Below are 25347 nucleotides of genomic sequence, written 5' to 3' on the forward strand. Positions count from 1 at the left end.
CCAGTGGTCAGCAGACCCCTCCATCCACTGGGCTCAGCCTGGCCCGGCCGTCAGAATCCACACCTGCTTACCGGGCAGGTCCTTCATCCACCCACCCAACACCTCTTACCTCTGCCCCGCCCAGCACCCCCTTCCCCAGCTGCCCACCAGGCCGGCTGGGCCCCTGGAGCCTCAGCCCAGGTGCAGACCGGGCCTGCAGCTGGGACCCGGACACGGCGGGGTGGGGGAGGCTGGCAGCTCCATGGCTGCTCCAGGCTCACGCTCTGCCCCTTGCCCAGTTCAGGACGGTTACGTGGGGGTCCCCAGGGAGGGGGTCAAAGGCAGGGAGAAGGGACCGCACACAATCCCAGAGCAGGCTTCCACTCGGAGTGCGGGCAAGGAAAGAGCCAGCCGCCAGGCGCCTTGAGCAGCACGCGAAAACCTGCCCTCCTGGGGCTGTGGGAGGTCCCCATGCATGCATGTTTACAGAAGGGAGGGAGGGAAGGGGCCCAGGGAAACCGCAGGACGACAGGCCTCTCCTAAGGGCCCGACCCACCACCTCCCCACCTGCTGGACACCTGGGGAGACCCCGCGGGCAAGGGCAGACGGCCTGACTCTCCTGCCAGCGTCCCTGGAGAGCCACGCCACAGTCCTGCCCATGTGAAACCTGTCACCTGCATGCAGGGGCCTGGGGTCAGGCTGGCTGGGGGCAAGGATCAGGGCCCTAGATGGAATGGGGTCAGGGTCTGGGCTGAGGCTGGACCAAGAGCACTGCCCAGCTGGGCTGGGGTCTTGCCAGACACCCTACTTGTCTCCTCAACATCTAGGGCCCTCACCCCCAGGTGAGAGGGAAACAGTGAAACCCTTCTTGCTGCCCCCAGGCTGTCCCACCGGGCTTAAACAGGCCTGCGGCCTCCCCCTGGGGCAGAGCCCCTCTTCCTAACCACACCACCCCCACCTTGAGGTCACCAAGCAAGTCCCCAGGCAGGGCTGAGCCAAGTCCACCAGCCAGTACCCCTCACGCCCACCCTCACCTCCACCCTGGGAAACAGGAGCCCTCCTGGAAGCCCGAGGCCCCTCCCTCTGCCTTCCTGCCACTGGCCCCACACCACCATCCTGGGGCCCCAGCTGCCCCGCAGCCCCGCTCGAGGCTCTAAGCTCTCTGCTATGTCCCTGACAGTCCTCCTTTCCAGAACCATTAGGAGAGGCCCCCGCCTGGCCCCTGTCCGCAGTCGAGTAAACAGGCCAGGGCGGGCTGAGGGACCTTCCAGGGCCCTGAGCAGGCCAGGCCCGGGAAGAGCTCCCCGTGAGAGTTCCCAGGCTCAAGTCCCGGTGGCACAGCTGACTGAGGAGCTGGAGTTTGACTCCAGAGGGCTTCCAGAGTGCCAGCCTCCGTGGACCCGGGATCCTGTCTGACATGGGGGAAGGCTGCAGGGCCAGGGTTCATTGGGGTCCCAAGAGAGCTAAGGAGGGGTTGCGTGGGAGCACCGTGCCCAAGACCGGCGGAAGGGCGCGGGTGGGGCGGTGGGCGGAGACCCCCTGTCCCGCAGCGCGCACCGTAGGGTGCGGGAGGGGCTCGTTCCAAGGGCACGGCTCCCTCCCGGAGCGGGGCTGGGGTCCTCCCGGGACGCCCCCCGCCCTCGCGGCCTCGGCTCACCGGCGGGCCAGAGTCCTGCCGCTGCCTCCATTCGCGCGGGACCGGATAGGGCCGGGCGCGGCGGCCGAGACTCAGTGCGCGGGGCGCGCCGGCCTCCCCGCGGACGCCCGGCGGCCGGGCTGCGGGGGGGCTATTTATAGCGCCCGGGCATCACGTGGGCGGCGTGGCCGTGACCAGCGGGCGACCCTGCTGGTAGTGACTCCCACACCTGCCGCCTAAATATAACCACAGGCCAGCCCGCACGCCGGGGCAAACAAAGAGGGCTGGGCCGGGAGAGGAAGCGGCGGAGGAAGGGGAAACGCAAGGGCGGGGGCGCTGCCCGCGCACCCCGCCTTCCTCCCGCCGTGGCCTGAACCCTCCAGCGGCTCCCCCAGCAGGGAGCGGGCGCTGCCCCAGGTCCGGAGGAGCTCAGCTGGAGCCGGGGCCCCGGCCGGGGCCCCGGCGGGGCCCTCGGTGCAAGTCAGGAGGGCGAGCTTCCTTTGGGAATGGAAAGGAGGGTGCCCCGTGGCCCAGGTGGGTCCAGAAGCTGACGCCCACAGGATGAAGGATGGTGACGGACACCTGGTCTGGCCCTGCTCAGAGAGCTGCCCAGCTCCCCAGCCTCAAACGCCAGGACCTCTCTACTTGCTGAGCACCTACTGTGTCCGTCACTGAATCCTCGACACACCCCTGGGGGTGCTGCCGTGGCTCCCTCTTCCCCAGTATGCACGTGGGGAAACAGGCAGGGGGACACTCGAGGAGGCAGCTGTCACCCAGGGAGGGTCTCCACCCCTGCTCATCCTCCAGTGCTCAGTGCAGACGCCCCCTCCCCAGGAGGCCCTCTGTGATGGGAAACCCTCCCCTGGGCCCAGGCCTGAACCCCCAGCAGGGTGCTGGCTTCACCTCCTGGAAACACCAGCTCAGGAACACACGCGCTCCCCAGACTGTGAGCCCTGAGAGCGCACAGCTGCGCACCGCAGGCAACCGTGTACCTGCCCCGGCCAGCTCAGGAGCCCACGGAAGGGGGTGGAGCAGGGTGGGTAGAGCCCCCAGCACACAGGGTCCCCAGAGGCCCTGCCTCGCTGGGAACCCGGCTCTGAGCCCAGCTCCCAGCCAGCCAGCCTGGCCCCTGCAATCATCGGTCAGCGCCGCAGGGGCGGGGTGGGAGGAACTGGCCGGGGGCCCAGCCCAGAGCAGGGCCGGGTCCCAGGCTCTCCCCACACACATACCCAGAGTGTCAGCCAGGCCCAGGGACCCACACTCCCCCACCCCTGCCAGGCGAGCAGGCAGAGGCGAGGAGAGGACAGCCGTGTGCAGAGCAGAAAGGCGAGCCGGAGCCCCGCCCCAGCCAAGCCAGGTCCCTGCCACCAGCTCAGGAGCCCCCGGGCAAGGGCTCCTCCACCCAGAACCAAGGTGGGCTCAGCCCAGGACGCCCATTCCAGTGCTCTTAGGTCCCAGCTTCCAGCAGCCTCTTCCTACAGGCCAGCTCTGGGCCCTCAGGGCCCCACCAGTATCCCATCTGGACAGCTTTCTGAGCGTCTGTCCCCTCAGACACCGTGGTGGGTGCTGCACGCCATGAGTAGAGCCCATCGGCCACACTGTATTAATAAAATAGCAGCTCAGAGGGGTCGAGGGACTCAGCCCGAGTCACACAGCCGACAAGCAGAAGAACCAAAGTCGAGCTGAGTTTTGCTGACCTCCGGAGACCCTCACCCTCTGGAGAGAGGACCCCTGGGCAAGCTGCTCTCCTGCCACGTCACGCTGCATCCCCATCCATACAAGCTAAGAGGTCCCATCAGCTTTGTGGACCTGCACCCAGGACCCAGAGCCCACCAGGCTGCTGAGGCCGCAAACTAGCACCCCTGTCCCCCCCGTCACTGGGGGTACCCGCTCTGGCCAGGCCTGGGGGGCACCTGCTGGCCTGGCATCATCCCAAGCCCTTCGGAGAAGTCTATTTTTATCAGGGCAGGAGCCATTCCTGGAATCCTCCCAGACAATCCCAAGTCCACTTGCTGCTTGGGGGCGGGGAGGGGACCCAACAGGCCGAGCCCACACCCACCCCTGGGGAGTCTCCCCAGAGCCCTCTGCTCCTGTGCCCACAGCACCGAGGGTCCGGCCCCCTCACTGACCAAGTTCAGCTGCCTGCCCTCTCTGCAGCCACAGGCCCTTCAGAGCAGTTTCCCCACCCCCCGGGGAACGTGTGTCCTAAAGGAGGGGCTCAACTCCACCCGCCTCCTCTGCACAGGGCCTGGCACTAGGAGGCCCCCCACTTGTTGTGGAAGGAACAGATGACCCAACGTCCTGGGCAGAGCTCCAGATCTGGGCACCATCCAGAAACCATCACGGGATCGCAGCCCCTGAAGTCCAGAGGAACCTCAGAGGTCACCCACGCCGTCTCATCACCAGCTTGCACACCTCTGGTGACAGGGGGTGGGGGGGTGGGGGGCTCGCTGCTCTTTGGCGTCACCTTCCATGCTGGGCAGCTCCCCGAGTTATGCATCCACTCCTTCTAGGGCCTCCTGGATGGGCCCCAGCAGGAGGCACCCTGCAGAGTAGGTGCTGTGGAGGGCAGAATTGGAGGATCGGGTGGTCAGGGGAGGCTTCCTGGAAGAACTGGCTAGGGAGGGCGACAGGCATGCAGCTCATATCTGGAAGCTCATCATCAGGGCTCAACCAGCTGCCCCGACTGTGCGACCTGGCGCTGTCCCTTGCTCTCTCCAGAGCTTGAGACCTTCTCGGTAAGTGGTGACACTGCCAGGAAGGGAAGCCACTTTCCAGTGGTGCCAGCTCCAAGCCAGTCAAGAGGTGCCCAGGCTCTGACCTGGAAGCAGAGCTGTTAGGAGCAGGCTTGAGTTTCCACCCGGGGAAGGCACCTGTTCTCTGCCAGGATCTGGGGATAAGAAGAGGGCTGCAAACACACTGCCCCCAGACGCTGCACAGGGCCGCCCTCATCACACCGGGTTTAACAGTGCCTCACGGACTTGGTGCACGCTTGCCAACCCAAGTGGCCGGCACCCACATGCCATCAGCCCCCAGCATGGCCCGGGCAGGCCGCAGTGCCACTGTGGACTCAGGAGCAGGCAGGTGGGTGTGGGCGAGGCTGCTGGGCCCTGGCCTGGCCGTCACCAGTGGTGGGCACAGGGCAGGCAGCCAGGTGAGCCAGACCAGGCACCTCGGGTCTTCTGAACCCCGTGGCCACCCCGAGTCCACCAGGCCCACCCAAAGCCTCCCTGGTCTCAATGGCACCACCAGGCAGGCACCCAGGTGAGGGGTTTGGCCTCCCCACAGCTGGGCTCCCGGGGCCCTGGCCCTCCCCACCTTGGCCTCAGCTGGCCTGGCCTCACCTTTCGGGGCCTGGGGCCTCCCCTGAAGGGCGCAGTGCGAGAGGAGAGGGCAGAGGACAGGCAGAGGGCCGACATGCCCACGGGATCTGGGGTTGAGCCTGACGCTGTCTGGGACCACCCACCCCTGGGGCCCCTGCTCCTCATTGGAAAAAGGTATGACAAGCCCTGCCCGGCCGGGACAAGGGCCCATGGGCACTAATGGCTGGAAAACGGGGCCTCTGTGGCCAGCAGGCAGCAGCTCCGACGAGGGGACAGGGCAGCAGGAGAGGCAGGGCTGCCAGGAGCCCTGCAGGTGTCACCTCTGCCCACCACAGCGTGGGCCCCCACCGGAGCCAGCCCCTCTCCCGCATGCTGGTCAGCGCTTCCTGCTGGGGGCCCACGGTGGGGGCACGTGCAGGGTCAGTGGCGCGTGGAAGAGGCGGCTCCAGCTGCCCAGGCATTCTGCCTGTGCCGCCACACGGGGACACCTGGCCGCAGCTCATCCCAGGGGCCCGCACGCGGGGGGCTGTGCTCTGGGGCTGCCTGCCTCTGCCCGATGCCCCACCGTTTGCCCGTCGCTGACCAGGACCCCCTCCCCAACCTGAGGCCTCAGCCATGGCTCTGAGCCCAGTCTGGTGCCCGGGTCCTGCCTGCAGCCTCCCCTGCTCCCACCCGGGACCTCAGGACTCCTCCAAGGGGGACAGGGGAGCCAGCACCCGTTCATCATTCATTCTCCCAATTCACAAATGTCCACTGAGCATCTTCCTCCACTGCTGCGTGCTAGGCTGAGCTTGGGAACACAAGGGAAGAAGTCACCAGTAGATGCAAAAAGCCTGCCCTGCCCTGTCCTGCCCCACCGCCACCCCGATGGGGCATCTGGCCACCCCTCTGCACCCCAACCCCCACCCTGAGAAGCCACCTCCCAGACTGCCCGGCACAGGTGGGCTGGATAATACTGTGGCTGCCCAGAGGGGCTGGGAGTGCCCCCCCAAACCCGTGCAGGTGGCATTACTGAGCCTGGGGTCACTGCAAAGAGACCTCACTCCCCCAGTGCCTCAGTTTCCCAGGCTGTCACCTGCAGGGTTAGAATGTGGCATTTTCACAGTGCCACCTGTCACTGGGCTACCAGGTCCCACCTGGACCACACAGGCCAACGGCCCAGCCGCCCCTCCCCTGGCTTACACCGGGGGAGCACCACCCCCCTACAGCTGCCCCCTGGCCTCCGGGGGTGGACACTGGTGGGTCAAGAGTGAGCAAACCTCCACAACCCCAGGTGGGGTGGGGGTCGGTGGCAGGACACACAGCCAGGCAGTGGACTGAGTTAGACAGAAAGGACGCTGGTGGGGTGGGGGACACGAGGCCTCCCAGCGGGCGTGGCCTTTGCACAGAGACTCAGGACGCACACGCACGGCACAGGTCCCCAAGAGGGGACACGCCAGACCCCCTTGAGCCCCGCAAGAACAGCACGCCCTGTCTCGCACTGCTTGCCAGTCCAGGACGTTTCCACCACCACCATCGCCCTCGCCTTCACCCTACACACCCCCCATCTGAGGAAGACTGCGTGCCCCGTTCCACACGGAGGCCAGACAGAGACACAGAGCAGAGCTGAGACATGGGTTCCTTCTCTTCGCCCCAGTGAGTCTTGGAAACCTCACGGTTGGGAGCCTGGGCCCAGGGGCATGCTAACACAGACAAGGCCTTCAGTGCAACCGTAGCAGTGGCCCAGCAGCAAGCATCAGCATCAGCAGCTCTGCGTCCTCAACTCAGAGCCCAGCAGCTCTCGGGCTCAACACAATTAGCACCAACCCCTCAGGGGGTTATTAAAACCCAAGGTAATAAGGGCTGACAGTCTAAGCTGCCACTCATCAACAGTAAACATTAACGACGGTAGTTACCGCCTGTCGAGAACCTGCGTTCTGAGGAAGCCGTAAGATAGCTGGAGTCGAAGGCCAGGAGGTCCTCACTTCCGGGCTGGGGGTTCCGCCTCCCTGATCTGTTTGGTACAAGGGGGCTGGACAAGGCCCAGCTGATCACTGTGAGGCTCAGAGTCCCAATCTGCATTAACAGCCACACCAACCACAGACGCACGTGGGTCAGGCTGTCGCCAGCCCCAGAGCACCCCCTAGGGCACCTGCTGACCGGGAGACCCCAGACAGCCCCCCTCACCCCGGCTGGCAAGGACTGCCGCCTCCTTTCACGCCCCAGCATGGTGACACCTGACCAACCATGTGGTCACTGTGTCGTGACCCTCGTCTAACAAGAGAGGACACGGGTGCAGGGGGTCTCGATCACTACTCAAGGGGCAGAAGAACCAGGCTGTACACCCCCTCACTGGCCCTGGGGCCTTGCTCTGCACTGTGACCCTGTCTCTTTGCCAACTGTGTGACCAGCGGTCCCACTCACCCTCACCCTGTACCACTGAGGCAGGGGTGCCACGCCCCGGAGGCCCAGGGCGCACAGCAATATCACAGGGCCTGGAAGGACAAGGCCCCTTCGCCCCATTGGACGGAGGAAACCACTGAGGCTCCCCACTGAGCCATAAGCATGAGCAGGAAGGCCTGGGGACCGAGAGGCCCGTGGTCTCTTGGGCTCTGCCCCCACAGTGCCCACATCCCAGGCCCCACCCACCTGAGCCTGCCGGGAGCCCCAGACACTCACTCGCTGTCCCGCGTCCTGAGTCCTGGAGGCCTGCAGAGGCCGCGCCCCCAGCCCAGCTTTATCCCAGGCCTGGCCTCCCGCCCTCCCCACGTCAAAGGCCCTGGGACCGCCCGCCGGCCCAGGAGGCGGGGGCTCAGGCAGGGGCAGCCCCGGAAGGATCCGGGCTCCCAGGGCAGTCCCGGCGGCCAAGCAGGGCGGTGGGGGTGGGTGACAGGACACAAGTCGGAGTTCACGGCGGGCACCCCAGTCTCGGGAAGAGGGCAGGAGAGCCCCTCCCCCGTGGGCCAGGCTCTGGGGCCCACTGGGGGCAGGACAGTCCCCAGGGCACTGTAACCGCTGGCAGGCAGAGCTGAAGGAGACAGGCGGGGCAGGTGGGTGGCAGCAGAGCACTGGGGAGGGGTCAGAGGCCCAGCCTGGGCCTGCGGCTGGCAGGGTGGGCTCTCTGAGACACAGCCTGGGGGCTTCCCAGGTCTTTGGCCTGCCTCCTCACTGCCTGCTGTGGGCTGGAAAGGGGCTCCCAGGGCCCTTTCCTTGCAGAGGGGAGCTCACTGCACCTCCAGAGAAACAGCCCAGCCCTCTGCAGTCTGCCCCCCACCTAAGAAGTTCCCCAGGAACCCCCGAGCCTACTCAGGGGGCAGCCAGGTTTGCCCAGAGCCCCCCTCTGAGCTCAGTGCTCAGCTCCTCCTGTCGTCCTGTTTCCTCCACAAGGAAGGGGGGAGAAAGCCAACAGGCAGGCTAGCCCACCCACCCAGGCCTGGGGCCGGCTGCAAAAGCACTAAGGAAGTGGGAACCCCCGCCGTGGGGGAAGGGCTGTTCCTGCTTCCCAGGGTCAGGGTCACTCGCCCCTCCCCCACCAGGATGTTGCCCCAGTCTTGGTGACATCAGGAGGGGTGGAACCCACAGGGCTGGGGTGGGGTGTGTATTTCAGGCTCACCCAGCCCCCAGGCCTGTACTTGGGGGCAGAGGGAGGCCATGCTCTGCTTGCACCCCTCCCGGTGCACAACGGGGGCAGTTCCTACCCTCTGCCCCACATTCGGCCGCCCGTAACCTCCCCCTCCCTGCCCCATCGCTAGGTCCCCGCTGGTCCCCACCAGCCACCACCCCAGACGGAGGCCCTTCCCCAAGGGCCTGTCACCCAGGTTCAGCCCATCGTGACTACCCAGTGCCTCGGCCAACCCCCAAAGCCCTCTTCAGCAATCCCCCAGCCCTCTGGCCCGACGCTGCCTGGGTCCCCCACACAGACATGGGGTGTCTACCGTTCTGGGCCCAGGCCTCCCACCCGCCGGGGACCTTGACATCTGTATTCACACAGGCAGCTGGGCTGATCTGGGCGGCTGGGAGCAGTGTTCTGTAGGTCCTGCCAGGCCCCCAGGCTCTCTGCTGGGAGAGCCCCCCCAGCCCCGGCAGGGGTGGGGTCTGGTTATCAGGGATGCAGAGCCCATCACGCTGGGATTCTAGACAGGAGGAACGGAACTTCAAGCCTGCCCTGCGCTTGGAGTTAGACCAGCACCCACAGCCCTGGCATACTCCTCCTGGGCCCCGTGGGGCTGGCACCGACTCCTGGCACCATGCCACCCTGTCTCCAAGGCCCCTAAAGGCCGATGCCCAGAATGGGCCTGACTCCGGGAAGGGCATGGAGTTTCACGGATCCACTTGACACCAATGGCCCCTGAGAGGCCCTTACGCTGCCCCCCCACCAGCGCAAGCCCCTGCCAGGAACACGGAGGCCCCGAGGAGGCCCCTGATCCTGGCCTCCCGAGAGCTAAGCGCTCCCCAGGCAGAGCCCCAGCCCCTCCTATTTCACGAGCACATCGCTGGGACCCTCAACAAGCAGAGGGACCTCTGGGCTCCCACGCTGGGGCCTCAGAGAACGTGGGTGGGAGACGGGGCCTCACAGACGGTCCATGTGGCCTAACAGGCATCACTGCCCAAGAGAAGGCTGCCCTTTGCCCGCCAGGATCAGCTGGAGACCCCACAGGGGTCCTCAGCCGGCAAGGGGACAAGGCCTGCACGAGTGCCCATGGCGCAGAAGTCCTCCTCCGCTGGCTGCTGGGTGCCCTGGGCCCATCTCCTCCCCTCTCTGGGCCTTCTGAGCCAGCAGCCAGGCGCAGGATGAGAAAACAGAACCGCACAGAACCCACAGAGCAGCCAGGCGGCCTGCCGGGCGGGGGCGGAGTGCGCACACGACTGGGTTCCAGCAAAGCCCACCCTGCGGGATGGATCCTGATCAAGCTGGGCGATGGCCCCCACCCCCTCTCCATGGAGAAGGGGCTATGGCTAACTCCTGGGGACAGTGAGGGGACAGGGTTCCTGAGGGTGGGCAGGAGAGTCTGAGCAGAGGAGAGGGGCTCTGAGAAGCAGCCAGCACCCAGCAGGCACTCCCCCTCCTGAGGGGGAGCAGGGTCGGCTCCCCCCAGCACCCTCAGGCAGGGCCGCCAGTCCCCTGTGCCCACCTGAACCCTCTGCACCCACCAGGGAGGTCGGGAGCTGAGCCAGCCCCTCCTCCTTCAGGACCCTGGCAGCAGCGTGCCAGGGACCTTGGGGGCCCAGGGCCGAGTGGATCTTGGAGCATCAGGGTGTGATGGTCACTTCGGTCCACCCCCACACCCAGGAGCCTGGCCAGAGCAGGACCCCCTGCCTGGCTCACTAGACAGGAGACTGCAGCCCAGCTGAACCCAGGTCCATGGGCCCCCCAGCACCCCCAGGCCACCCTCAGCCACTGCCCAGCTCACCCCTCCTCTTACCTCCCATGCACGTCCCAACCCTGGGCCCAGGGTCCAGCCCCATAAAGGAGGAGAAGGCCGGAGGCCCCTTCCACGTCCTGGCCCCACACGGGGCCCTTGTCACGGGGACCTCCCCACATTCAACCCCAAACTGGCGCTGGAAGGCACCCAGCCCCCCATCATCTGGATTAGGAAACCGAGGCTCAGGCCTCTCAGGGCAGCTCTGAGGGGCTGAGCCAGCATTCCTGGCCAGCCCAGGGTGGACACGTCTGTGTATTTTCTCCTCCAACCCCGGAGAGGAACCTGAGGCCCAACCTCAGCAGACTTTGGGGCTCCAGGAGGCCCCGTCACCCGGAGCCTGCCCAGTTCCCCCACTCCACCCCCACCATGTGCCCAGAGCGCAAGGCCACTGGGGGTCAGGCAGGCAGGAAGGGGGCGCGAGATCATGGAGGTGGCCGGGGCCCTTGGCCAAGGCCCTGGTGGACGCACGTCAGAGGGGCCTGCAGGAACCGCGGGAAAGAGCGCTGACCTGGCCTCGGAGGCCACGTCCAAAATAACCAGCCCAGCCACCCTGCAAGGACTCGGCCGGGCGCACGTAGGCCTCTCAGCCCGGGCGCTGCCAAGCTGGGTGCAGAAGGTCATGGCTATTTCTGGGCCGGCCTGGCAGCGAGACGCAGCCCCCCAGTGCCCCCAAAGAGCCGGTGCAAGGGGACAGCCAAAGCAGGGCCCAGCCACAGGATGTGCGGCCTCTACCTGGGGCAGGGGTCCTGCCGGGGGACCCCACGCTGTCCCCTTCCAAAAAGCCCACTGGCATCATCAGCATGTCAGGGTCACGCTGGTCTCATTGGGCAGTTCCGGGCCTTCTTGGCCACAAATCCCTGTGCTGGGCCCTTGGCCTCACAAAGAACCATAGCCTCCCGCAGCATGTGGGGGTTCTGCTCTCTGCTCTCCAGCAGCTCCAACCCTAAGTGCACAGGGGAGGCTTTGACTGTGGCTGGAACCCCCTGTGCCCACACGGGCACCCCCTGCCCTGCTGGGCCACAACCCCAGGAACGCCTCGTCACACACAGCCTCCAGCCTGGGGCTCCGCCTGCCTCATGCGGGTCAACACCACCACCCCCATAACTTTGCGGGTGCCAATGATCGTCTGACTGATGGGAACCTGGGGCCCAGAGAGGACGTGAGACGCTGAGGTGCAGCCTCACTCGAACCCCCAGGCCAGGCATGTTCTCCGTGGGCCAAGGGGAAGGGAACGGTTCCCTTTCATCACCCCAGACCCAGGCTTCTGTCCACAGAGTCTGCCCCTCCCGGCAGAGCACAAGCTTGGGAGCCTGCGCCGGTTCCCACCCTGGCTTCCCCACTGCAAGCTGTGTGCCACTGGGCACATCTCTCAGCCTTGCTTTGCCTCAGTTTGTTCATCTGTGAAACGGGTTCACTGGAAGCTCATTCCACATGGAGCTGCTGCTGGCTGTTCTCCTGGGTCTGGAAGGAAGCTCCCCTCCCGAGCAGCCTTGCCTGAGTCCCTGGATGCTCCCACTGTGCTGGGCACCCACGGGGGCTCTGAGAGGACTCTGGGATCCCCTGGAGGGTCCACATTCAGCGTCCTGATCCTCCCAGTGGTTTATTGGACACTTGAGAGGACTTCTTCCTGCAGGGTGACTCGGAGCCCTCATTTCTCTACACACACGGCAATCTGGAGGCGGGCAGTCAGCAGCGCATTTCCAGAATGTTTCTGAAGCCAGGCACTAGCAACGAGGCGCCTCCCAGAACCCACCTCGGCAACAGCAGGCTAGGCCAGAGGAGGGCCCCAGCCGCGAGGGTCTGAGAGCCCCTAGGCCTGGTCCCCCCTCCTGCTCGCCTGTGTGTCTGGGAGCATCTCTCTGAGCCTGGGCCCCATCTGTGAGGACGGACGATGAAGACTGCGGGCAGGGCTTTGAGGGGTGCAGCGGGCAGGCCACGCTGGCAGTCACTGCGTGGCCATCGCAGCAGGGCGAGGGCCGAGCACGCACTCCTCCCCGCCCCCGTGTCCCCACCTGGGCCATGCCACGGCGACAGTGACCCGAGGGTGGCAGGATTAGCTCCTGGATGCAGGGGTCCCCTTCCACGAGAACGGCCCAGACGCCCAGCCCGGGAGGGCAGCTGGAAGGCCCCAGCCGCGGGGAGCTCAGCGCCCCCGCCACAGCCCCACCAACCCCAGCAGCGCGGCTTCCCCAGACAGAAGGCAGCAGAGGCCAGCACCGCATGTCCGGGGCAGCCGGGTGTCAGGACCTGGGCGCCTGCACCCCCAGCTTAAGCACCTGCTCAGCTCCCAGGGAGGGAGCGGGGACCCATGGGGACAGAGGACCCGTGGGAAACCCTCCTCTCCAGGGCTGAGCCTCCTGCGGGGCTGAGGTGCCTTCCAGCTTGGGGTCTGCACCGGGCCCCAGCTCCCTTGAGGGGCTCTGGGCATGGCTGCGGGCCAGCGGGCAGCCTCAGCTACCCCATCCCTCCCTGCCCAGCGGCTGACTTCAGCCCCTCTCCCTGGACCGCACAGCACAGCTCCACAGCCTCTGGGAGGGGCTGGGGGCAGAGGCTGGGGGAGCTGGCCTGAGGGTCGCCCCCAGGGCCCAGGGGCTTGTCTCCACCTGGCAGCATCATGCCAGCCATTCCCACGGTCAGAGGAAGCAGCAGCCCACAGGCCTCCTCCCGAGAGCCAGGCCAGGACTGGGAGGGGACGCTGCCGGCCAGCACCTTGGAGGCCGGGAGGCCCCTGGCGACACCTTCTCCAGGCCGGGCACGGATGCCCAAAGTCAGACAAGCAGGTCCTGCTGTACAGCACAGGGAACTCTACTCAATATCCCGTGCTAAACCATAAAGCAAAAGAACGTGAAAAAGAATACGGATGCAGCAGGCTTCCCTTGTGGCTCAGTGGGTAAAGAATCTGCTTGCAATGTAAGAGACCCAGCTTCGATCGCTGGGTTGGGACGATCCCCTGGAGAACGGAACGGCTACCCACTCCAGTATTCTGGCCTGGAGACTTCCACGGACAGAGGAGCCTTGCGGACTACAGTCCACAGGGTTGCAGAGTCGGACATGCCCAAGTGACTAAAGAGTATATACATACGTATAAGAGCCACTTGGCTGTACAGAAAAAATTAACGCAACACAGTAAATCAATTAGACTCCAATTCAGTAAAAACGCCCAGGGCCAGATGGGCGTGAGTGCCAGGCAGCCCCTCCTCACCAGACCCAGCAAGGCCGACGTAAAAAGAAAAATATGGGCAGGGACAGACCAGGCAGGGGACACACTTCAGAGGCCACCAAGCGGGCGCCCTCTTTGCTCCATCTGACCCCTTGGCGACGCTGAGCCCCTGCGGGGACCTGGGGGGCAGAGCACAACAGGGGCTGCCCAAGTGCCCGCCCAGCTCTGTGCCCAGGCCCCTGGGGCACCCTGCCGCCTGGGCTCTGGGACCAAAGCGGGGGAGGCACCAACAGATCCCAAACAGAGAACACAGGCCCCACGCCGCAGGGGGATAGGGGTCCCAGAGCAGGGGAGGGGCCTTTGTGTGCAGGTATCGACCTGCCCCAAGGCCATCAGTCCCCTATCCACGCAGACCAGGGGCAAGGATGCCTACCTGTGCTCCCGCACCTGCTGGGCCCGGCGTCCCGACAGCGAGCAGGTGCTGCTTCACTTTCTCCTGCAAGAGTGGACCGAGCCCCTGCCTGCTGGAGCCCTGGGCCAGAGCCGGGTTAATCCTATTTGCCAGACTAACTGTGAGCCTGCTCAAGCCAGGCTGTGTAGGGCAGGGGAGCTGTTTAAATTTTTTTTTTTTTAATGGAGATAAAATTCACCTAACGTGATGTTCCCCCTTTTAGCTATCTGAAAGTGCACGCTTCGGTGTTTTTTTTAGTACACTCACAGTGTCGTGTAGTCATCACCACCACCAATTCCAGAACATTTCCATCACGCCCTAAAGGTACCCCACGCCTGTCAGCAGGCACTGCCCATCCCCCTGCCCCAGGCCTTGGCAACGGTGAATCTGCTCTCTGTCTCAGTGGATTTGCCTGTTCTGGACGTTTTACACAAACGGAGTAAATCACGTGTGGTCCTTCACATCGGGGTCCCTTCACTCCGGATAACGCCTCCCAGGCTCACCCACACTGTCAGGTAGATCAGGACGCTGAGTGACGTCCGCAGTGTGGAGAGAGGACATGTGGGTCGTTTCCAGGTCTGGTCTCACTTCACCCATGGGGACTGAGCTGCAGCACGTTGCCAGGAGCAGGGCTGCACGGGAGGGTCCGGGTGACACGGGGGCCACACGTGGCAGCGCCTGGTCAGCTCCTTCCCAGGCCCACCAGGCTGCCCAGGTCCTGGGGGGACAGAGGCCCCAGCAGCTGGCCGGGAGGGAAGGGGCCTCCAGGGTCCAGGCAGGACAGGGCTGGCCTTCAAGGAAGGGGAAGGTCGGTCAAAGCCTTTTTAGAAGTTAAAAACATAATTGTCAGACAAGTAGTGACCACGGGTCTAAGATCTATTCCATCTGTGATGGGACTGGCAGGCGGCAGTGCTGGTTCAGAGGAGAATCCCTCGATTCCAAGTGCTAAAACCAGAGAGGAGGAGAGAGACGGGAGCTGTTCGACAGGGCAATGCCACCATCCGTGCCAGACAAAGCGGCACGTCCCTGAGACTCCCCCACATCCAGGGCAGGTACAGACGTCCCAAGAGAGCTGGACAGCACCCAGCAGTCACAGAAGGGCACGCCGACCCCCTTCTGCCTTAAGAGATCCAACCGGGCAAACGGGGGCTGGCGTCTGGGCGGAGGGCACGGCCTGAGCAGAGGCCTCAAGGCAGGCAAGGGCAGGGTCCCCAGGGCGGGTGGGCTTGAGGTGGGCACTGGTCCTCGGAGTCGCCAGAGGGATGAGGGGGTCTCTGCGATCCCAGATCCAGGCAAGTCACAGAGTCAAGCGCGAGGTGAGGGTGAGGCAGTGGAAACTCCCCAGAATCCCCGGCCGGGGGCGAGAGGACTGCCACGGGCGCTGAGCTGGCAGCACCTGGGCCCAGGTAACTGAAGCCACCTGGGGTGACCAGGACTGGGGAGCATCTACCCAGAGCCAGTCCCCCGCTGGCATCCCAGGGCCCCCACGCCACCCCTACTCCCTACGTGGTGAAAGCTGAATCAGTCCTGTCCGCCTCGGCCGAATCACGCCGAGGGAAACACGGCATGCTTACGGCTGGAAGGAAGGCCCCCCGCCGCTTCCTTCCTCCTCTTCTCCGGCCTCACCTGTGTGCTGCATAGAGGCGACTCTCTGCAGCCCCACGGACTGTAGCCCACCAGCCTCCTCTGTCCATGGGATTCTCCAGGCAAGAATACTGGAGTGGTTGCCACCTCCTTCTCCAGGGGATTTTCCCGACCCGGGGATCCAACCTCGTCTCCTGTCGCCTGCACTGCAGGTGGATTCTTTACCTGAGCCCTCGAGGACTGCCCTCCTGCTATTACTGAATCACACCCCCAGACCCTGCCTCTGGCTCTCTGCGCCCACGGTGAGTCTGTCCCCGCACCATCCTGCACCACCACCAGGCCTCTGCCTGCGGGTGCCACCGCCCCAGGACTCCCTCCTGGCCCTCCTGCACCTTTGCAAGTCCCACCTCCTTGGAAGCCTGCTCACCTGCTCACAAGCTCTCACTGAGCTCCTACAGGGGCCCTGGCTGTGCTACGGACCCCAGGGCACTCTCGGGGAGCAAAGCTCAGTTCCTCGCATGACAGTGAGTTCGGCCACAGCAGCCCGGGGATGACCCTGGAGGCCAGACACCCCCAGAGCACAGCTCTAGCAACGGCAAAAGAAGAGAGGCCCTCAGCTGCCGAGGAGCCCCGGTCTCAGCTGGACCCCCAACACACTGGGAAGCCCCCATCTCTGACCCAGCTTCCACCCAGGCCCCTCACCGAAGGGCAGGGCCGTGGAGCCCCGCTTCACAGGCCATCACAGAGCACACCGCATCCAGGAAGACACAGTCTGGGGGTCCTCGGCTCAGTGTTCCCTAGCACCCCTCAAGGCTTCTCCCATTTCAGAAACCTCTCGACGAGCACCGGAGAACCCAGCCTCAGCCTCTGCCGCCTCCCAATGTCTCTTAAAGAGAGCACCCCGCGTTCTGCTGCACTCAGTGTCTCGTTCCAAGGCAGTGGGGCAAGGCCAGCACTGCTCAGACCTGGGTCAGCCACACTCCACCTCTGGGAGGTACCCACACCCCCAGGGCGGCTGCAAGGCTGGGACACAGACTAGCAGGCCTGGCATGAAGTAGGTGCTTGGGAAGAAGGGTCAGGGACCCTCCTGGGCCAGGCCCGAGGCTGCCTGTCCTAGGCCCATGGGTGCCCCTGGACCATGCGCCCTGGCCCAGGGCTGGCTGGTGGCCACGCCTCCCGGCAGCGGGTCCGGCATCCCAGATCACCCGAAGCCCTGGTTCTCACGCTCACTTCCTCGGGGTGGGAAGTGGGGGCAGGGCACGACGCGCTCACCCAGGCCCTGAAACCCCAGCCCCCTCTCTGGGAGCCTGTGCCCACAAGGACCCGGGGCCAGAGCCTTTCACTGGGAGGGGGGTGAGGGGGAAGGACGGGGAGCCAAAGGCGGGAGACGGGGAAGAGGGGGCGGGAGCAGAGCAGGAGGCCCGGCGAGGATGCCCCCTCGCCTCCCCAGGGCTGGCCAGACAGGGGCGTCTGACCCCGAGCCCACCAGGGTCCTTCTGAAAACAGGAGGCCAGGCAGGAGCAAGGCAGCCAAGAACACAGGACGCAAAGGGCCAGCGTCCGTCCTGAAGCCGGGCAGGCCTGGCAGTGTCCGTGGGAACAGGGCCCAGGCCCGGCCGGCCACACTCGGGCCAGTCAGTGGGCATTGGGGTCGCGGCAAAGGCTGGGGCAGCTGGGCATGTCCCGAGCGGCGGGAGCCCAGGCCCCAATCCTGCCCCAGCCACGTCCAGACCTGCAGGCCGATCTGGGGCTGGGGGTGTCTCGTGGGGGCCCTGGGGAAGGCTGGAGGGGCCGTGAGGGGAGAGAGAAAGGGTCGGCAAGGCACAGTCACCCCTACCCTCACCATCCACACCCCCAGACCCCGCCGGTGCTCCCCCCATCTCCTGCCTCCCCTCGGCCCCAGCATGGGGCCAGTACTGCCTGCAGCCTTCTCCCTGCCCCCTTCGCCACCTCCTCCCTGGCCCTCAGCTGGCACCAAGTGTCTTCCTCTGGGTTAGGGGCTCCTCCTCCAGCTCCCTGGACCCCCACCTCCCCTAACCGCACGCAGCCCACCCAGGGCAGAGGCCGCAGCGGCGTCGTGCACGTGTGGAGACCTTGACGTCGTGGACTGTGGCCACACTGGACCACAGGTGGGGGACAGGGGCGGCTGACAAGGTGGACAGACGGCTGGACACTCTGATGAGCAGCTCATTGTGCACTCCAGGCCGCACGCCCTGCAGGCTCTGCCCGGCTCCGTCCTCCACGCTCCCTGCCCCCCACACCCCACCCGGGGACCCCCAGCCGCTGGCTGTCCTCACAGGCCTGGGGGCCCCTCGGGACGGCCCTTCCGGTGACTTCCTGCCAGGGAAGCTGGGGGGAGGGGTAAACAAGGCCTCCAGATGGCTTCCTGCGGGCTGCCCGCGAGCGTGGGAACGGGCCAGCCCCGGGGCCATGGAGGAGGGGAGGGCTGCGCCCCGAGCAGAGCACCTTCTGCCCCCCTCCCCGGACGCCCCCTCTGACACCTCCCGACACGCGCACCTCCATCTACGGAGCGGGACAGGCCCCACCGGTGGGCCAGAAGCAGGGCCTCCTGCCCACCACGGCCCTTCCTTATCAGGCCTGCCCGCCTGCAGAAGCAGGGACCCCTGCCCCATCTGAGAGGCAGGGGACACCGAGGCCAGAGAGGAGAGGGTCCCCAGGGTGCGATGAGTCAGTGGCTGCGCAGAGGCGGGTCAGCCCCCACCTCAGCGCGCACCTGGAGGCTCCTCATCTGTAAACGGGGGGACGACAGTCCAGCTCCAGGCCCCTCAACAAGGACAGCCCAGCCCCGGCTCAGGAGGCACCGGTGACAGCACATCTGCCCCTGGACCGGGGCCCTTGGTTCTGGGAGACCGGGCAGCGACAGCCACTGCCACCCAGCTGACCGAGAGGATGAAGGCCGCGCCTGGACCCTCACCCCTCCAGCCCATAGCAGCCTCACGACGGCCACTGAGGAGATGCTCTTAACTCAGGCCCTGAGTCCCGGGGAGCCACCCTCACCCGGCTCCCCTCCAGCCGCTGTGATGACCACATCCTTCAAGCCCAGGTGGGATACCATTTCCTCTCAGAAGGCCTCCCTGATTTCCCGTCCCCACACAACCTCAAAGTCTGGGGGATGCACGCTGCAGGAAGGTGACAGCTGTCCCCTGCAGGTCCTCCTGTTCACCCGTGGTCCCTCCCAGGGTCAGGACCACCTCTCTCTGCCCTCTCCCATGCCCCACGGGGCCAGTGCAGGCTTGGCAGCCCCTCGAGGGGCACACGAAGGCAGGACTGAGTAGGGGGCCAGTAGCCTGCGCCCCCTACCCCACTACACAGCAGCCAAGCTGGTGGTGACAAGGCAAGAGGGGCGCACCTGAAGAGAGGAGTCTATCACGGGGGTGCTGATTCATAAAAGGGTCCATCCTGGCCCCCGGGTGCCACCAGGAGAGAGGCCCGCAGTCAGCGGCGAGGGAGATTCAAGTGAATAACTGCACATTATTTAGCAGCCTGTTCCTATGTAATCCAGCACAGGCCCAGCAGCCCAGTGCTCGGAGCAGTTATGAACCTCCTGGGCTGGTCTGAATTTTCATGAGGAGCCCCATCATGAGGAGCACCACCAAGTCTGTGCTGAACACTAACACGGAGCACGGTTGAGGTGATGCTCCATCCACCCCCGATGTGAGCTCCTGGGGTGGGCAGTACCGTCAAGGTAGGGCCCCAGGCCCTCTCTGCCCATGCCCTGCACAGGGTCAGGCCCAAGAGCACAACTTGACAGGCGAACGGAGGCCCCCCAGACGGCCCCTTCCGAGGTCGCAGCCTTGGAGACTTAAAGGGCTAGTCTGCCAGGCGGTCACATGGGGCAGACGCACGGTTGCAAGTGGGTCGTTTGGCTCAGGTGGCTCCAGCTAAACCGCCAAGGCCACCAGCTTTGTCTTGACCCCCATCCAGTCTGCGGTGGGGTCCAGGGTCTACTCCGAGCTCCCCATTCTCTAGACAAGAAAATTGAGGCCCAGGAAAGGCAGAGGCTGGCCCAGGGTCACCCAGAAGCCTGGCAGAGCTGGGGCCATGGCTCTGGGCTCCCTAGGGCCATGTGGAGGGGACAGCAAGGTCTTGGCGGGAAGTCCCAGGCACCCTCGGGCACCCCCTGAGCTCCTCGTGGCAATTCCCAGCAGATGCGCTGGTGGGCAGCCAGCCAGAGAGAAGTGAAGGCCAGGAGAAGGCCCAGCAGCTGACCCCGTAGGGAGATGAAAGCGGAGGGAATGTTTGGCTTGGCAGGGCCTGGGCTAGGCAAAGGAGGAGGAGGGCCACCCTAGCTTCAGCAGACGATACCCAGGGAGGCCAGCGGGCACAGCAGAAAGGCGCACGGCTGGGTGCAGGCGCAGGGCCGGCAGCAGGTAACCCGCTGCAGGGGGCCGCCGCGGAGCTCCGGGTGGGGTGGCGGGGAATCCTTCTGGCCCTCCCACGCCTCTTCCAGGAAGCCTGAGTCACAGGAGGGCCCCGGGGCCCGGAGAGCGGCCGGGAGCACCAGTCCCACGGGAAGGGGACAGGGCAGGGCCGCCCGCCTCCTCCAGCTGGGCCAGCCCCGGCTTCGGGGTCTGTGCGGCGAGTGAGGCCATGGGAACAGGCTCAGGCCGCTCCCAGGAGGGGCTAGGGGGATGGAAGAGCTGGTGACAGCGGGTCAGAGCCCCCCTTCCACAGGAGGGGAACTGAGACCCCAGAGGAGAAAAGTTGGCTTAGAGCCAGACAGTTAATGACTTGTTATCAACCAAGGAGGGCTCCAGGCAGGCAGGCCTGGGTGCCGGGGAGACCCACAACCTCGTGCATTGACCTCCTGGCTGAGCCCCGTTCCAGCACATCAGCGCCCCGCCTTGCACCAGAGACCACCCCACCACCCTGCTCTAGAACACTCCATAGCTCCCGCCGCCCCTTCCCTCAGAATCTGAGTCAGGAAATGGAACCAGGGCACAAGGCAGCCCCAACCTTCCACCTACCCGCGTCTGCCATGCTGCTTCCTGCCTGGGGGACGTGGGGGTGCACACACAGAGCACCAAGCTTCTGGGGGCGCCACCCCCCTTGACAACCTCAGATCTGATCTTGGCCCCTCATTTGCGGGTGCAGGATGGAAACCCAGGGCAATGACATCCACCCCTGGATTCATCCAGGACTCAGCCAAGGTCTGGGCAGGCACACAGTAAGTGCACAATAAAGGCGGTGGCCGGGAAGACCCAGGAGAGAGAGTGGGTTCGTGGCTCAGAGGCCTGAGAAGGGGAGACAGGGGGAGGAGCCACGTGGGGCTCAGGTCTGACCACTGGACGAGCTCCTCCTGATGTGCCTCCCGGAGGCTGCAATGGCCGAGAACAGCAGAACCCCCGGCCAGTCATCCTGGAGGAACACCACCTTCTAGAAACGAGTTCTCTGGTCTCTGCAAGGCTTGAGCCGCCTCCCTGCCCGCCGAGGCCTCTGGCACTGCGGCTTGGTGCTCACGTCCAGTGTACACACCACCTGCCTTGTGAGGGCTGGCAGGGGACTCACACTCCTAACAGAGGCCAGCGAGGGGCCAGACCCCAAGCCAGGCCAGACCAGGGCCACTAGGCCACAGGGGGGTCACTGTAACAAGTCCTGGGCCTGGCCGTGGCTTCCCCCCACCCCTGGCCTGGGCGGCCCTTCCAGATTCCCAACAGGAACTCTTTCCAGCCACCCAGGGGGACTCGCAGCACCAGGTCAGAAGTGGCGTTGGACAGAGGGGCTCCCCTTCCTGCACCACCACTGCCTGGGTCCCCTGTGACCTCGGGAAGTGAAGAGGCTCAGTGAACTTTGGCCTCTCACTGTAGGGCAGGCGGACGACGACTTCCCGTTGCTGGGGGACAGACCAGGACAGACGGAAGGGGCCTGGCACTCAGTGGGCACTGACACACCCCAGTAACCACCTTCTCCGAGGCTCGACTTCATTACCTGGAAGGGAGCCACCACCCCTGCCGCCCAGGCTCCCAGCGACAGGAGACGCTCTGGCCCTGGGGACGTGAACAGAGTCTTGTTCCAGAGAAATGGACCTGCCCTCACAGCCTCCAGCCTTCAGAGGGCCCCCGGGCCTGGAGTCCTGGCCAGGAAAACAACAGGATGGAGGGAAAACAGCAGGCCAAGCCCTGCGCCCTCCAGCCAGCCCAGCAGCACACCCCACCAGCCGCCCAAACACCCAGCCCTGAAGATCGTGTGCGTGAGAGCAGGGCCACATGTGTACCCTGGTCCTCAGTGCCTGCAGCGTGGCCCCTGGACATGTGCGTCGTGGGCATACACAGCCTCATCGGCCACTTGGTATCACTCTCCCAAGTGAGAGAAGCGTATGGTGAGGCGGGGGACCTGAGGCGGCCTTGGTGGTCCACCATGCCCAAGACAGGACAGCCACGCCAGCCCCTCCTAAGGCTGCCCTCTGCCCCTCACCAGCCCCCAGCCCAGCTCCACTTCTTCCTGGCACTGTTGCCACCTGCAGGCATGGGCACTGCCACCTGACTGCCAGCTCCACGGGGCCAGGGCCAGGTCTGCCCTGATAACAGCTTATCAAGGCCCAGCACACAGTAGGCGCTCAAGTGTTGGTGACTCTGTGAGACGGGAACGCCACCTTGTGGCTCCACCAAGGACCATCACTCAGACAACAGACCAGCGCACCATCAGCCACCCCTCAGTCCAGCACGGCGCCTGGCACAGACTGCGTGGCAAGCACTGCGGGGCTGTTGGTGGAGGCCAGCTCCCCGAGGGGATAGTGGGGGGCATTCTCTCTTCTTGAATACCTGCAGTGAGGGAGGCCTGGGTGGCTGTGGAGAGACCCCCAAGCCCACCTCCGGCCCCCTTTACTCTGCCCAGCAGCCTGTCAGGTAGGGCCACCAGCATCCACTTCACAAGGGGGAAAACAAAGGCCCTGGGGAGGGGCTGGACATGACTCTACCTCTCTGGGCCTTTATTTCCTCATCTGAGAAGCAGAGTTAATAACCTCATGGACAGATCTGAGGAGGTCACTGAGGCAAGGCGCCCACACAGAGCTGCAGAGGTGGGGTCCCCATCCAGGCAAGGCCACAGGCACCCTGTGTCCATTGACCGCCCTCTAGTCCACAGCCCTACACGGCTGCAGCCTGGGACCAAGGACCCACTGGAGTCTACACTCCACTGATGCTAACCTCCCAGGCACTACTCACCACCACCTGCTGGGCTGACCACAGAGCCCACCAGCCAGGAGGGGAGGCACAGTGCCTGCCCGCTGCCCAGGGCCAGAATGCCCAGCACACTGTGACCTCTGGCCTGGACCCCACTCACCCTCAGACCCGTGATCAGGGTCCGGCCTGTGGGGTCACCACACCCCACCTGGGTAAGGCCAGGCCCAGGGCGATAGCTGCTCTGCGGTCATGGAGCTGACATGCCACCCACCCCAACTCCACCGGCCACCAGCTAGCTGCCCTGGAGAACACAGGAGCGTGCCCCCGAGCCGCCTGGCCAAGGCTGGGACCTGCTCTAAGCTGGGGTACTGACTGGACAGATGAACCGCTGCCAGGCTACCAGCGCCCATGCGGTCTGAGAGCCGGGGCTCGCACGGGTCCCCAGCACCTGGAGCTCAACCTGGGCGCCAACCGCGGGGCCGGGAAGCCCCGTGGGGTTCGTGGCGGGCAGGGGCGCTAGAGACCAAGTGCCCCCAAACTGTGCGGAGGAGCAAACTGACAGGGGGTTGGGGGGCGGCACGCGATCCCCGGCGCTGCTTGGGGCACAGGGACTCTGGATGAGGGTCTTCCGCCCCCGGGATCGGGAGCAGGGACCAAGCCTCCCAGCCAGGCGTCCACCGCCCGCCACGGAGGGGAAGCAGCGGGCGGCGCCCCGAGCCGGCCCCCCACCCCACCCCGGGCTGAGAGCTGCACGTGGCAGACGCCGGGCCCTCACTCGCGCCGCCGAGGCCGCGGGGCGCTGGGGTCCCGGCCCCCCAGGAAGCGGCCCGCCCTCGGCCCGCGCGCCCCGCCGCGCGCCCGCACCGCGCGCGCCCCCGCCCGGGCGGGCGCGAGGAGACTGACCTGGCGGTCCGGGCGCCGGCTCCACGGGCGGAGGGCTCGGGGCGCGCGTGCGCGTGCACGAGCCTCCGGCGCGCGCAGGCGCGGCCCCGCTCCGGGCGCGCGAGGCCCTGCCCGCCGGGTCACGTGGGCGGCGCGGCCCAATGGGAGCGCTCCCCACCCGGGGGCACCCGCGGGCGCGCGGGCGCGGGCCCCAGAGCCCCGCCCGGGAGAGAAGGGGCGTGGCCGTGGGCTTTGAGCGCTGTCCGGTCTCCCTAGCAAGCCGGCTGCGGCAGGACGGCGGGGCGGTTAGGGGACCGGGGTAGACTCGACCCCGAGGTGAAGCCGAGGCCGAGAGATGGAGTCCGGCGTCCCAGGCTTTCAGGAAACTTCTGGAGTCCTGGACTTTCCCCTGTGTCATTTGGGGCTGAGCCCCACGCTCACAGGCCGGTTGCCGCGAAGACGGGGCACGGAAAAGCAGTCACCCCGCCCGAGGCTTGGGGTCAGACCGGGGCTTGAGGCCTCCAGACTGCCCCTAATGCATGCAGCGGGCTGGGACCCCCAGGAGATCTTAAGGTGCCCCCTGGGGGACTGGTGGGAGGTCCCCTTCTGGATCAGCCCTTCCTTCCTGGAGCTCACGGCTCCAGCAGTTGTGACTAACGGAGGAGACCCAGCACAGAGAAGGGAAGGAGAGGTGGGCGTGGAACCGGGCTGGAGGTCTCCTCTGGACCTCACACTCTCTCCACCGTGTCCCCCACACCAGTCCATGGACACGCAGCCCAGTCAAATGCCCAGCCTCTCCTCGCAGACCCTGGTGCTGCCTCCATTCCCCAAGAAGATGCCCTCCTACCACCCACCCACCCACCCACAACAACACCTGGACCCCAGGCCCCCAGAAAGGCAAGAGTGAGCGCCCATCTTTCTCTGCAGAGTCCTGCAGGGCGGCGCCCGGGCCACCTGACCCGGCACAGCCTCCCTCCTCTAGCCTCCCGCCCCGCCCCCATCACTGCCACAGCCTGACACCTGCGTGCAGCTCCTCCCACAGGGCAGGGTCCGCCCACCGCAGGGCCCTTGCACTTGCTGTTCTTTCTGCCTGGGAAGTCTTGGCCCCAGAGCATCCCTGGGGTGCTGTCTTTCGCATGTGGTCCCTCTCAGCTGTTGTCTCCTCTGAGAACTCAGTCTCTGCTGACGTCCCCTTCACTCAGCCCCACAGTGCCTCAAGCTCTGCCAGAAAGTCCCCCGGAGAAGCTGGTCTAGGCCTGCCATAAGAACCGCAGAGTTGGGGCTCCCTGTCCGTGGTGCCTTCAGGCAGGGAACAGCGGGAAGACCATGTTGTCAGGAGAGGCAACATCTGGCTGTATTCCAGCTGGGAAGTCCTGGGAGCCCTCCACTGCAGTGACAGCTGGCCACCCACTAAGGCAGCCCATTTCCCATAGCACTGTGGGACTTTAGGGTCCATTTCAACTATTGATTTTCCTTTTGATGTTTATCTTGACCTCACGAGAGCACCTGCATCCTGCAGGTTTCATACACTTCCCCCTCTCCTGTCCCAAGTCTCAGGGCGGGGGTTGTCCCCAGTGCCCTTTGTGTGGAGCCCTGGGTATGGTGTCCTTTGTGGGCTCCCAGGCTGGGGTCTCTCTCACTTCCATGTCCCTGGCATCAGTGTGGGACCCTGAGGAGGAGGATCCCAGAGTTCAACTCCCCAGATGTTCGCTGAACACCGGCCTCTTGCAAGGCACTTATGCCGTCTGTCCCGCCAAGCCCGCACCTCACCCTGCAGCAGAGGGACCGC

The 25347-nt window shown here is 65.6% G+C and overlaps 1 protein-coding gene across 5 annotated transcripts in view; it reads right to left on the bottom strand.

Annotated features, from left to right (window-relative positions):
- The window catches only part of PTP4A3 (protein tyrosine phosphatase 4A3), a 31922-nt gene extending 8267 nt beyond the window's left edge, over positions 1-23655 (bottom strand). The window contains exon 1 of one of the 5 annotated variants that reach the window (XM_042254021.2): positions 23580-23655. The gene's annotated coding sequence lies outside the window, so the exon portion shown is untranslated. Of the gene's footprint in view, positions 1-1636; positions 1746-7566; positions 7629-13933; positions 14007-23579 lie in introns of those variants that run through there. The other 4 variants (XM_042254024.2, XM_042254023.1, XM_042254022.1 and 1 more) reach the window with 4 other exon arrangements.
- Between the last annotated feature and the right edge of the window lie 1692 nt (positions 23656-25347).

This window comes from Ovis aries, chromosome 9 (assembly GCF_016772045.2).
Source record: "Ovis aries strain OAR_USU_Benz2616 breed Rambouillet chromosome 9, ARS-UI_Ramb_v3.0, whole genome shotgun sequence".
In the NCBI taxonomy this organism is placed as follows: domain Eukaryota; kingdom Metazoa; phylum Chordata; class Mammalia; order Artiodactyla; family Bovidae; genus Ovis; species Ovis aries.